At 36.6% G+C, this 12,886-nt stretch overlaps 1 protein-coding gene across 1 annotated transcript in view; it reads left to right on the top strand.

Annotated features, from left to right (window-relative positions):
* The window catches only part of LOC136040826 (probable E3 ubiquitin-protein ligase makorin-1), a 236,682-nt gene that overhangs the window by 90,198 nt on the left and 133,598 nt on the right, over positions 1-12,886 (top strand). The window lies entirely within an intron of this gene.

Genomic DNA, 12,886 nt, shown 5'->3' with positions numbered 1-12,886 from the left:
TGTTGAAGTACTTAGATGGAGTTTTTGGGGGATCAATTTAAAAAACTTTTTCCACAAGACAAATTTTTCAAATAAAAGGAAAGAGTTCGATTAAGCCAAGAATGGGCAAAAATGAAGTCAAGTAATTTTCCAAGCGTAATACTAATACAATTCACTATCAATAATTAAATGAAACTCAAAAGGAACAGAAATTACAATAAATAGCCACCCTTGCCCTGATGGCTTTAGATGGGAGGGAGGGGTTGTCATCCTCAAAGACATAATTTCTGGACCTTTCAACTACGTTGAACAGATTGGCTATCTAGAAATTTTGATTGGAGGTTTTTTAAGAAATTGTGGGTGTGGGAGGGGGTTAGTGTCCCTCAAATCACTTTTGACTGTTACGAAGACCAGTAGCCCTTTCAATTTCCAGTCGAACGAGCTCTTTTCGAAGTTTCTGTGCCAACAAATGGCCATCTCAGAATTTCTATCAGATGATTGGGAATATACGGGGTTTGCGGGGGATATCCACCCTCTGATCGCTCTGAACCTCAAAAGGGGCAATAGAACATATGTTTGCCAATCAAATGAGCCCATTACAAAGTTTTTACGATCACCCTTTCTATATATACCTTATATGTCCCCTGGGCATAACTTATACCGATTGCCATGAGAACTCTAGGGGGGGGGGGGAATGTCTCTCTCAATCAAATAATTGCCGGACCTTTCAATTACGTTGACCAAAACGGCTATCTCAAAATTTTGATTGTATGCGTTTGGGGAAATGGTGGACGTGGGATGGGGCTAGTTACTCTCCAATCACTTTTGACTATTAGAAAGGGCGATAGTCCTTTCATTTTTCAATTGAATGAGCTATTTTGAAGTTTTTATGATAACAAAGGACCATCTCAAAATTTATATCAGATTTATTTCGGGAAAATATGGGGTGTGTGGGGGGTTTATCCACCCTCCGATCACACAAAATCTCAAAAAGAGCATTAAAACTTCTGATTAGCAATCCCATGAGCCTTCTCCGAAGTTTATACGATCACCCTTTCTATGTAAACCTTAAAGGCCCCCAGGGCATAACTTACAAGCCATGCCCTGAGGGCTGTGGGGGGGACGTGTCAGTCTTAAATACATAATTTCCGGGTCTTTCGACTACGTTGAGCGAAATGGATATCTCAAAATTTTGATTGGATGTATTTGGGGAAATGGTGGACGTGTAAGAGGGTTTGTTGCCCTCCAATCACTTTCGACTATTGAAAAGGGCACTCGTTCAATTTTCGGAGCTCTTTTCGGAGTTTTTGCGACAGCTCTTTTGATACGAAGTGCCCGGGTCTTAAAAAAAATAATAATACATTGTGGTCTCATTGCTCTTTACTTAAGCAGCGCTATTGCGCTTCCTATGAAAAAGGGGCACTGACCCTTTCAATTTCCATTCGAGCGAGCCTTTTTGAAGTTTATACGACAATAGATGGCCATCTCAAGATTTATACAAGTTGCATTTAGGGAAAATACTTTGTGGGGGGGAGTATCCACCCTCCGATCAATCCGAATCTTAAAAGTGGCACTACAACTTCTGATTACCAATCCAATAAACCCCTTCCGAAGTTTATATGGTATATAAACCTTATGTGCCCCAGGGCATAACTTACAACCGTCGCCCTGAGGGCTAAGGGGGTGTCGTCATCCTCAAAGACATAATTTTCGGACGTTTCTGCTACATTGAAGAAAGTTGCTATCTCAAAATTCTGATTGGATGTGGTTGGGGAAATATTGGGCGTGGGAGGGGTGTTAGTTGCCCTCCAATCATTTTCAACTGTTAAAAACGGCGCTAGCCCTTTCAATTTCCAATCGGATGAGTCCTCTTCGAAGCTTCTACGACAACAAATGGCCATCTTAAAAAATTTTTCAGATGGATTTCGGGGAAATACAAGGGGAGGGGGCTTTATCCAGCCTTGTATCACTCTCAATCTTAAAAAAGGCATTAAAACTTCTGATTAGCAATCCAATCAGCTCCTTCCGAAGTGTATACAATCATCCTTTCTATAGAAGCCTTATTTACCCCCAGGGCATGATTTGCAACCCTTGCCCTGTGGGCTCTAGGAGGATTGTGATCCTAAAATACATAAATTCCAGACCTTTCAACTGCGTTGAACATAATGACTATCTAAAAATTTTGATTGGATGTATTTGGGGAAATGGTGGGCTTGCGAGTGGGGTTAGTTGCCTTTCATTCACTTTCGACTATTCGACTAAAAAGAGCACCAGCCCTTTCAATTTCCAATCGGAATGAGCCCTTTTTGAGGTTTTTACGCCAACAAATGGTCATATCAATATTTCTATCAGATACATTTCGGGAAAATACAAAATGTGGGGGGGGGTATCCACCCTTAGATCACTCTGAATTTCGATATGGCACTAAAACTTCTGAATAGCAGTCCAATGAGCCCCCTACGAAGTTTACACGATCACGTCTTCTACTTAAACCTTATATGCCCCCAGGCCATAACTTACAAACCTTACCCTGAGGGCTCTAGGAGGGTGGTCTTCCGCAAAGAAAGAATTTCCGGAATTTTCAACTGTGTTGAAGAAAATTGCTATCTCAAAATTCTAATTGCATATGTTTGAGGAAATGGTGCACTTGGGAGGGGTGTTAGTTGCCCTCCAATCACTTTCGACTATTAAAAAGGGCACTAGCCCTTTCAATTTCTAATCGATTGAACCCTTTTTGAAGTTTCTATAGCATCTCCTTCGATACGAAGTGCATGTCTAAACAAAATGTGAATGTCAATGCACTTATTCCGTCAACATTTATAAAAGTGAATGTGCTTTCGGTTAAGTGATGCTTTTGGTTTGATCTATCCGCCTATGGTGTGATCTAGGAGCTTTTTTTTGAAGATACATTCTAAGCTTATAAGACCTGCTTGTTGTTATGCTAAGTATAGGTGATTAGACTGGTAATAAATTTTGACCTTGTTCTGATCGAGTCAATACTGATCCTGGAGAATAGAAAAGATGACTAGAACTGCTTACAACTATAGCTGCGTTTTGACAAGATTTTTGACGTCCAAACTCAGCATCCACTGCTTCAATTTCCTTTTAGCGGGATTTCAAATGTAACATTTCAAACTTTCAGCTCTAAAATTAAATTTAAAATCTCATTGTTTCGAAGAAATTCTTCAAGAAAAAAAAACACGTCAAAATCGTTAGAAAAGACAATCATCAAGATGAAAAACAAATCTCCAAAACGAAGTGTAAATCACTGAGGGTTGTGACTATGTAACTGGAGCCATCTATTTACTTGGAAGTTGAAAAGGGGCAAGAAGCGTATGAAAGTTTCGCATGCTTTACTTGTAAGCCCTAAAGAAAATATTTTATTGTACGAGAACTCCTTATTTTTGTGCCACCTATAGATAATGCTATTGCTAATAAATTTTGTATATAAAATTCAGGACCAGCTATTTTCCTCGTAGTTCAATTAAAGAAATTTGCAAAAACTTTACTCGTGCTGTTCTGAATTCTCTTTAGGGTAAAATGCCGAAATACGAGACATTGCAATTAAAAGGTTTGATTGTCTTGAAGTTATAGAACATAAAATTGACTTTTAAGGCTTTTGTGTTATAAAGATATTAATAGGATATTATTTAGTTCGATTTTCTGTGAAGGCATGCTATTACTGGCGATCTAAGATAGGAGACTCCTTGCCTTGCTTATTTTGTTCGTGACTCTGTTGTCAAACAGTTCGTGGTAACGAACTGTAGGTAAAGAGCGACCCTGCTCAATAGTAAGTGAAACTTCAAAAATGAATTTTTGATTATATAAGGATTTTGAATATATAAGATTAATCTTACCCATCAAAAGTTCCTGAGAAAATTTGCTTTATTTACGAAAAAGTGGGAAATACCCCCCTAAAAGTCATTGAATCTTGCTGAAAATCACACCATCAGATTCAGCGTACCAGAGAACCCTACTGTAGAGGTTTCAATCTGCAAAAATGTGGAATTTTGTGTTTTTTTGCCAGAAGAAAGATCACGGATGCGTGTTCATTTATTTTGTTCCCCAGGGCGATCATATTGACCCAGTGGTCTGAGAATTTTGAGAGAGAGGTCAGTCGAACAGAAATTAGAAGTTCTAGTGCCCTTTTTAAATGACCAAAAAAATTGGAAGGCAACTAGGCCCCACACGCTCATTTTTTCCCGAAGTCACCGGGTCAAAATTTTGAGATAGCAATTTTGTTCAGCATAGTCGAAAAAGCTAATAACTATGTCTTTGAGGTTGACCTTACCCCCACATTCCCAGGGGGAAGGGCTTCAAGGTATTAACTTTGGAGGGGGAGGGGATTAAGTGGTAGGATCTTTCCATGAGGGAATTTTCATGGGGGAAGAGAATTTTCCATGAAGGGAGCACCGGATATCCCAGTATTATTTAAAAATCGATCAGAACTAAATAAAACAAAAAAAAACAAGCTTTTTCCACTGAAAGTAAGGAGCAACGTTAAAACTTAAAACGAACAGAAATTTTACGTGTATGAAGGGGTTCGCCAACTTTAAACAAAATTCTTACTTTCTCTATCAGCCGCAAGTTTTTTGGCATAGACTCTTTGAGCAGCTTCCTCGGCTGTTGCCATTGTAGGTTCTTCAGTCACTTTACAATTAAACATTTTTCCGTCCACGATCTTCTTACAATTAAAAATTTGTCTTTGAACGATTTTCTTAAATACTTTTAGCCTTCTTTTTTCACTTTCTCTTTTAGCAGCAAGTCTGGTTTCGCGCTGCTCTTTTGATTCCTCGGCACGCTTTCTTTTCTTACTTTTTCTATCAGCAGCAAGTTTTTTGGCATAGACTCTTTGAGCAGCTACCTCGGCTGTTGACATTGTAGGTTCTTCAGTTATTTTACAATTAAACATGTTTCCGTGAACGAATGTCTTAAATACCTTTAATAACGTCATTGTCATAATGACGACATGACGACCTGGTGACATGACGTCACTCGACACACAGACACACAGACAACTTATTTGTATCTATCTATCTTTCTTTCTATATATAAAAATAAGTTGTCTGTCTGTCTGTCTGTGGATCAGGTGACGTCATGTTTCTGTGTCGGCTGACGTCATGAAATTAGTTGTCGTCATTTTTGCTTTGACGGTGACGTCATTCAAGATATTTAAGACATTTGTTCACGGAAAAATGTTTAATTGTAAAATAAGAGGACGCCGGGGGCACAGGCGGGATATATAAATGACGACCGGGACACAGGGATTGTTCGAATAGAAATTACAGACCGGGACACCGGGACACAAATGACGACCGGGACACCGGGACACAGGGAATATAAATGACGACCGGGAAACTCAAAGAGAAATTACAAACTGGGACACCGGGACACAAATGACGACCGGGACACAGGGAATGTAAATGACGACCGGGACACAGGGACACATCATTAGAATAATGAGGTATAGATCTGAATACGAATTGTTTTTCCCATGGACAATTATATGTTGCATGTTCAAGAGTCAGTAAACCTGACAATCTATTTATATGCACAGACAATGGGACAGCGAAGAATGTTGTATATTAGCATGTTTTACGTAGTTAAAAACATATATTTATATCTATCTCTATTCACAGGTGGGACACAGGGACACAACTACAATGGCGGGTAACTAATATGGCGCGTAACGACTTACGCGCGCGGGGGGGCTTGGGGGGCGCGAAGCGCCCCACCAACTATGTGTTGGGGTGGCGCAACAGCTAGTCTATTCTATCTATATAAAAATAAGTTGTCTGTCTGTCTGTGGATCAGATGACGTCATGTTTCTGTGTCGGCTGACGTCATGAAATTAGTTGTCGTCATTTTTGCTTTGACGGTGACGTCATTCAAGATATTTAAGACATATGTTCACGGAAAAATGTTTAATTGTAAAATGACTGAAGAACCTACAATGGCAACAGCCGAGGAAGCTGCTCAAAGAGTTTATGCCAAAAAACTTGCTGCTGATAGAGAAAGTAAGAAAAGAAAGCGTTCCGAGGAATCACAAGAACAGCAAGAAAACAGGCTTGCAGCTGATAGAGAAAGTAAGAAAAGAAAGCGTGCCGGGGAATCACAAGAACAGCAAGAAAACAGGCTTGCGGCTAAAGAACGCAAAACCGCGCAGTTAGATGAAAATCCACCTGGACACCGAGAGTCAAAACATATCAAAACTGAAAATGATAGCGATGATGATTGGGTTTGGGATTTTGACTTGGATAAGGTCATCAATGCCTACCAGATTTAAGTTAAAAAAACAAAGGTTCGTCGATATGTACTTCATAGTGACGCTGAAAAATAAAGAAGAAAAAGAAAACTGAAAAAAGAAAAAAGGTAAAAAAATAAAAAAAAACTAAAAAGAAAAAACACTCAAAGAGAAATTACAGACCGGGACACAAATGACGACCGAGACATAGGGAATATAAGTGACGACCGGGAACCTCAAAGAGAAATTACAGACTGGGACACCCGGACACAAATCACGACCGGGACACAGGGAATATAAATGACGACCGGAACACAGGGACACAACTACAACGAGGACGCCGGGGGCACAGGCGGGATATATAAATGACGACCGGGACACAGGGATTGTTCGAATAGAAATTACTGACCGGGACACCGGGAAACAAATGACGACCGGGACACAGGGAATATAAATGACGACCGGGACACTCAAAGATAAATTACAAACTGGGACACCGGGACACAAATGACGACCGGGACACAGGGAATATAAATGACGACCGGGACACAGGGACACATCATTAGAATAATGAGGTATAGATCTGAATACGGATTGTTTTTCCCATGGACAATTATATGTTGGATGTTCAAGAGTCAGTAAACCTGACAATCTATTTATATGAACAGACAATGGGACAGCGAAGAATGTTGTATATTCGCATGTTTTACGTAGTTAAAAACATATATTTATATCTATCTCTATTCACAGGTGGGACACAGGGACACAACTACAATGGCGCGTAACTAATATGGCGCGTAACGACTTACGCGCGCGGGGGGCCTTGGGGGGCGCGAAGCGCCCCACCAACTAGGTGTTGGGGTGGCGCGAAGCGCCACCCCAACAGCTAGTATATATATATATATATATATATATATATATATATATATATATATATATGTATATATATATATATATATATATATATATATATATATATATATATATATATATATATATATATATATATAAAGCCTTAAAAAATGCTTTAAACAGGTCATGACTTCGAATTATGCTAATTTGCATAAATCAGGGTAACTTATGAGAAAGTACAAAAGAATTTTTTTTACGGTCGATCGTTCTGAATTTATCATATAGAGTGTTAATAAGTTAAAACAAAATTATGTGTGTGAATTCGAAATATGCCTAGAGGATGACCCAACGTCACAATTGCTGAAAGTAATGCGCCACTGGAAGAATAACAGACTGGACAATCAAATGTTCACAATTCAGTTGTACAAATTCGTGGACAATAAATGTCGAGTTCGATATCATCATACAAAATACAATTGACATACTTTTTGTCCCACAACCTGGACCATCCAACGCGACAAGATCAATCCGAGCAGCTAAAGCGAAAGAAGTTTAAGAAAATTAAGCACAACGAAATATGTAGTTTGAAGATAAGTGACAGCGAGAATCATCTATATATATATATATATATATATATATATATATATATATATATATATATATATATATATATATATATATATATATATATATATATATATATATATATATATATATATATATATATATATATATATATATATATATATATATATATATATATATATATATATATATATATATATATATATATATAAATATAAAAGGCTGCTACCTACCAATACAATGGGCCGAGCTCAGTCTCATGGCAATATTCATTTACCAGAATAGTGTCTCTGACTTGCAAACTGTACCATTTCATTTTTGGATCGCTTGATTCCCCATTATTACCCCTACATCTCTATATATTAATATAAGACTATCTAAATAGATATTTTAATATTTATACAGCAAATAGAAGGCTATACCAAAAGTTACTAGCTATTACATACTGAGAATAATACGTGATGAACACAATAATAAAACAAAAACCAAAAAATAAAATAAAAAGGATAATCCATAGTAAAGAATAAATTTTGCAATTAGATAAATATCCGAAAAACTTTCAATTGCAACTTACGAACCTACATAAACTTGAGTTCCACGTTCTTAAACGATATTGGCAAGTGCCTCAAAATGTCACACTTTGTTTTACCCCTCTCCTAACATGAAGGCTATAATCTCTCGTGTCCGAAGTACTGTAAAGAAACATTGTAAATTCTTCCTTCAATATATACTATATCTCATGTAATATGTGCTTCGGGAAGCTATTGCTGAATGATTATCAGTGTTTTTCATTTCTATTATTTGTAGGCGTTGATGACATTACATGTAAAATATGTACAGTGGCGATTGCCAAAAATAAACTTTGTTCCAAATTAGTAGACCTTAAAAGGGAAAGCAATCTGTTAAAAACAACATTCAAATGTGAAGATGAATTACAAAATTTGGAGAGGAATATCATGACTTGACAATTTTGTAAAGTTAGTTTCAGGCGGGGATTTTATTGTGGAACCAATTTAGTATTTGTTTGTTACAAAGCGTAAGGCGGTCGGTGCATGCATATCTTGTATTTTGAAACCTGTTAAATAACTTAGAGGGAAAGAGAAAGACAGAAAAACAGCGAATTTTTCAACTCTGGCAATCACAAATTCAAAGTATGCGAAAAAATCCCAAATATTTGTGTAAATTCATCTTTAAATGAATAAAATAGAAAAAAACAAGTTTTTTTTAACTGAAAGTTTTTTTTGACGAACAGAAATTATTCCGTATATGAAAGGGACTATCCCATCCTCAATCCGTGCTCTTTACGCTAAAGTTTTTTATTGTTTTAAAAAGTAGAATTGGGAGAAAGTCAAACTTTAGCGTAAAGAGCAGGATGTTGAATAGGGGACAGCCCCTTTCATATACAGAATAATTTATGTTCGTTTTTAGTTTTAACGTTGCTTCTTACTTTCAGGTAAAAAAAAATGTTTTTTTAATTTAATTTCTGAACGTTTTTGAATCAATGTAGGTTTGAATTTTGGCTCACCGTACATGAATAATTAAAATGAAATTTGCATATTAATTTTTTGCTTTTTTTGGCTAAATGACTTTCTCAAAGTTTCGATCTGACGATTTTGAAAAAAGGGGGGTGAGTGGGCCTAGTAGCCCTCCAATTTTTTTGGCTATTTAACAAGGCCACTAGAAATTTTAATTTTATTTACGAACGTTTTTATTAGTAATAAATAAACGTAACTTACGTAACGAACTTCTATATTTGTATGTGTTTTATTGCGTATATGAGGGGATTCGCCCCCTCGTGAATACCTCGCCCTTAACACTAAAGTTCGAATTGTTTCCAATTCGTTAAGATTGACCCCTGAATCATAAAGGTCGTTTAATTAGAATAAATAGCTCTTTTGGAATTACTATAAATACTTTAGCGTAAAGAGCGGAGTATTGAGGAGGGGAAGAACCCCCTCATAGACGTAATAATTTCAGTTCGTTTTAAGTTTAAATGCTGCTCCTTACTTTCAGTTGAAGATTTTTTTAATATTTAATTCCTCATTATTTTTTTTTAAATAATGCTGGAAAATCCAGCGCCCTCTTCATGAAAATTATCTTCCCCCATGATAAATTCCTCCATGGAAAGGTCATCCCACCTAATCCCCTCCCTCAGTCCCCCCCCCCCACCAAAACCAGAAAAAATCTCCTCTGAAAACGTCTGTATACTTCCCAATAACCAATGCTATATGTAAACAATGAGCAAAGTTCATAATTTGCAGCCCTTCCCCCGGGGACTGTGGGGAATAATTCGTCCTCAAAGACATAGTTATTAGATTTTTCGACTCTGTGAACAAAATGGCTATCTCAAAATTTTGATTCGGTGACTTTGGGAAAAAATGAGCGTCGGAGGGGGTCTAGTCACCCTCCAATTTTTTCGGTCACTTAAAAAGGGTACTAGAACTTTAAATTTGATTTCCGTTAGAATGAGCCCTCACGAAACATTTGAGGACCGATGGGTCGGTACGATCACCCCTAAAAAAACAACAAATAAACACGCATTCGTGATCTTTCTTCTGGGAAAAAAACAACAAAACTTCACATTTTTGCAGATAGGAGCTTGAAACCTCTACAGTAGTGTTCTCTAATACGCTGAATCTGATGGTGCGGTTTCACCACACCATGGGTGTTTCCCCCTTTTTTGAAAATAAGGCAAATTTTCTCTGGCTCGTAACTTTTGTTGGGTAAGAATAAACTTGATGAAACTAATATATTTAAAATCAGCATGCAAATCCGATTCTTTTGATGTATCTATTGGTATCAAAATTCCGTTTTTTAGGGTTTTGGTTACTATTGACCCCGGTCGCTCCTTACTACAGTTCGTTACCACGAACTGTTTGATCGGCTCAATTGCCAAATATAGAAACTCTATAGAAATATAGAAGTGACAATGCGTATACCTATCATTCTTCTCGTGGTTAATTTATTTTTGTTTGTTTGTTTGTCTGTGTGTGTGTGTGTGCGTGTATGCGTTTTTGAGTATGAGCCACAAGTATGGATGAAAATGATTTTGTCATTTTGTGTCTATAATTCTGTAGAATTTTAGTGAAATAAAAAAATGGCACTTGGATGGTAAATGTCTTATCTATCAAGTTGTTCATTTATTGCCGCATCATATAATTTTTTTTGTTAGCTTTTTCAGCTTAGTGGGAGAAAAGACATAGAGAAGTGACAGAATACATAGAGAATATATAATTTGGGCTATATATTTGCATATTAGGCGGGGGAGGGGGGTAAAGTATTTGGACAGTGTGAAGTTAGAAAGCAATTCTTGCTACATAATATGCAGAATAATTGTTTCTAACACATTAGGCATGTAGGCCCGCTTTTCGTTACCCCCACCCCCTCCCTACTGTGCAAACATAGTAGAAAGTTTGTTTCTAAAGTATTATATTTTTATATTACTTTAGTGTATTTCATTAGGATTCAGCGTCAGAGAAGCATATTAGATGAATATTAGGTATGGCGCATATCATAAAAGCACAGAAAAGTAGTAAAATAAAAGTAACTAAAAAACAAAAACAAATTAGAAATAAAAATAAGATCATAAAAGGCTAGTAGATTTTACTTTTAATGGTTCGATTATTCTCGAAAGAGAACAAAATCGGAAAGACCTTTAGAATAACCTTTTATATGCCTGCCTCATGTGTGCACACATTTTATAAAGTAATTAAGTGAAGTTCGTTCACTCTTACTTTTTTAGTTTTAAGTGTTTGTTGAATAAGAAGAACTTAATATCGAAAACCTGTTCATTAAATAAAAGCTTGTTGTTTATTACTATAGTGATGGTGTAGAAGTATTCTACTATTTATAAATAATTACTGCTTAGGAGTATGTGAAGGTTAAAAGATCACTTTCCTTTTAATTATCCTTCCGAGTATTCATAGTTTGACAAAATGATCATAGTTACGGCTGAAGGGAAGCATATTCTCACCTCCAATTAGGTAGTAAAATATGGTTTTTATTATTTCTTGATTAATGACTCTTTTTATTTGAGGGACTTTATACTATGTACAATTTTCATGCCTCAGTACGTCGCTTTTTATGAAGTTTCTCGGTACTTTGATTCGTAAATTTTTACGAATTTACTGTAAGGAACATATTATCAGATAAAGCTCGTTCCAAAAGGGGTTCTAGTTATTTTTTCTCTCTTTAATTGAGTGTTTGATGCTTATTCTTAGTAGCTTGACAGCCTAAGTAGAAACTTGAGAAAAAATAATGAAAAACCGATTTTTATATACATATATAATAAAAGTATTAATTTCCAAATGTTTTGGTTATTTTTTTTTACACTAGTATTCATTGCTGATCCTTGATAAAAAAAAAACAAATAGCGCGTCTTCTGATGATTTTAATTGAGGCCAACATGGGAAAATGTACCAACCCGATGACGCCCTTTGGTGCACATTATCACACCTAAGAGTTTTCCAACCTTTTCTCCGCAAAAGTAAATTAATAAGTTAAAAATTATCGTTGTTCTTTATTTGAACAGCGAAAATTTGCCATTCATTGTTATTTTGCGATGTTCCATGGGAATTCCCATCCTATGACACTCAATGGCTGACACACAGCACCCTCTGGCACTCTCATCATCCCACAGACATTTTTCAGATATGTTCATAATAAAAATCATGTTTTACGTCCATCGATTCGTATATTAGCAATCTACCCCCCCCCCCAACTGATGCCCCCGCGGCAATTCACGCCACCGCAGAAAATTACAGATGGCACACAATAACCTTTGGCGGACATTTTTACACGTGTGGCATTTTTCGGGCATTTTCCTGTCGATCGATCGCTTAAACTTAATAAAAAAAAACCAATAGCGTTTCTTCTGATTGTCCATGACAATTGAAGCTAGCATGGCACAATGTACCAGCCCGATTACACCTTCTGGTACAGATTATCACACCTATAGGTTTTTCAACCTATCTCCTACAAAAATAACCTTATAAACTAAAAATGATCATTGTTTTTTTTTATTTGAACAGCGGAAACTTAACGTTTCATTGTTAGATTGTGATGTCCCATGGCAATTCCCAGCCTATGACACTCAATGGATGACACACAGCACCTTCTGGCACATTCATTATACCAAAATTATTTTTCAGATATTTTTACGATAAAATGATGTTTTACATCCATCGGTTTGTTTTTCACATGTCACACCTTCCCCCCCCCAACTTG

The sequence above is a fragment of the Artemia franciscana genome, chromosome 21 (assembly GCF_032884065.1).
Source record: "Artemia franciscana chromosome 21, ASM3288406v1, whole genome shotgun sequence".
In the NCBI taxonomy this organism is placed as follows: domain Eukaryota; kingdom Metazoa; phylum Arthropoda; class Branchiopoda; order Anostraca; family Artemiidae; genus Artemia; species Artemia franciscana.
Note: the sequence above shows the minus strand (reverse complement) of the source record. Positions and strands in the feature narration are given on the sequence as shown.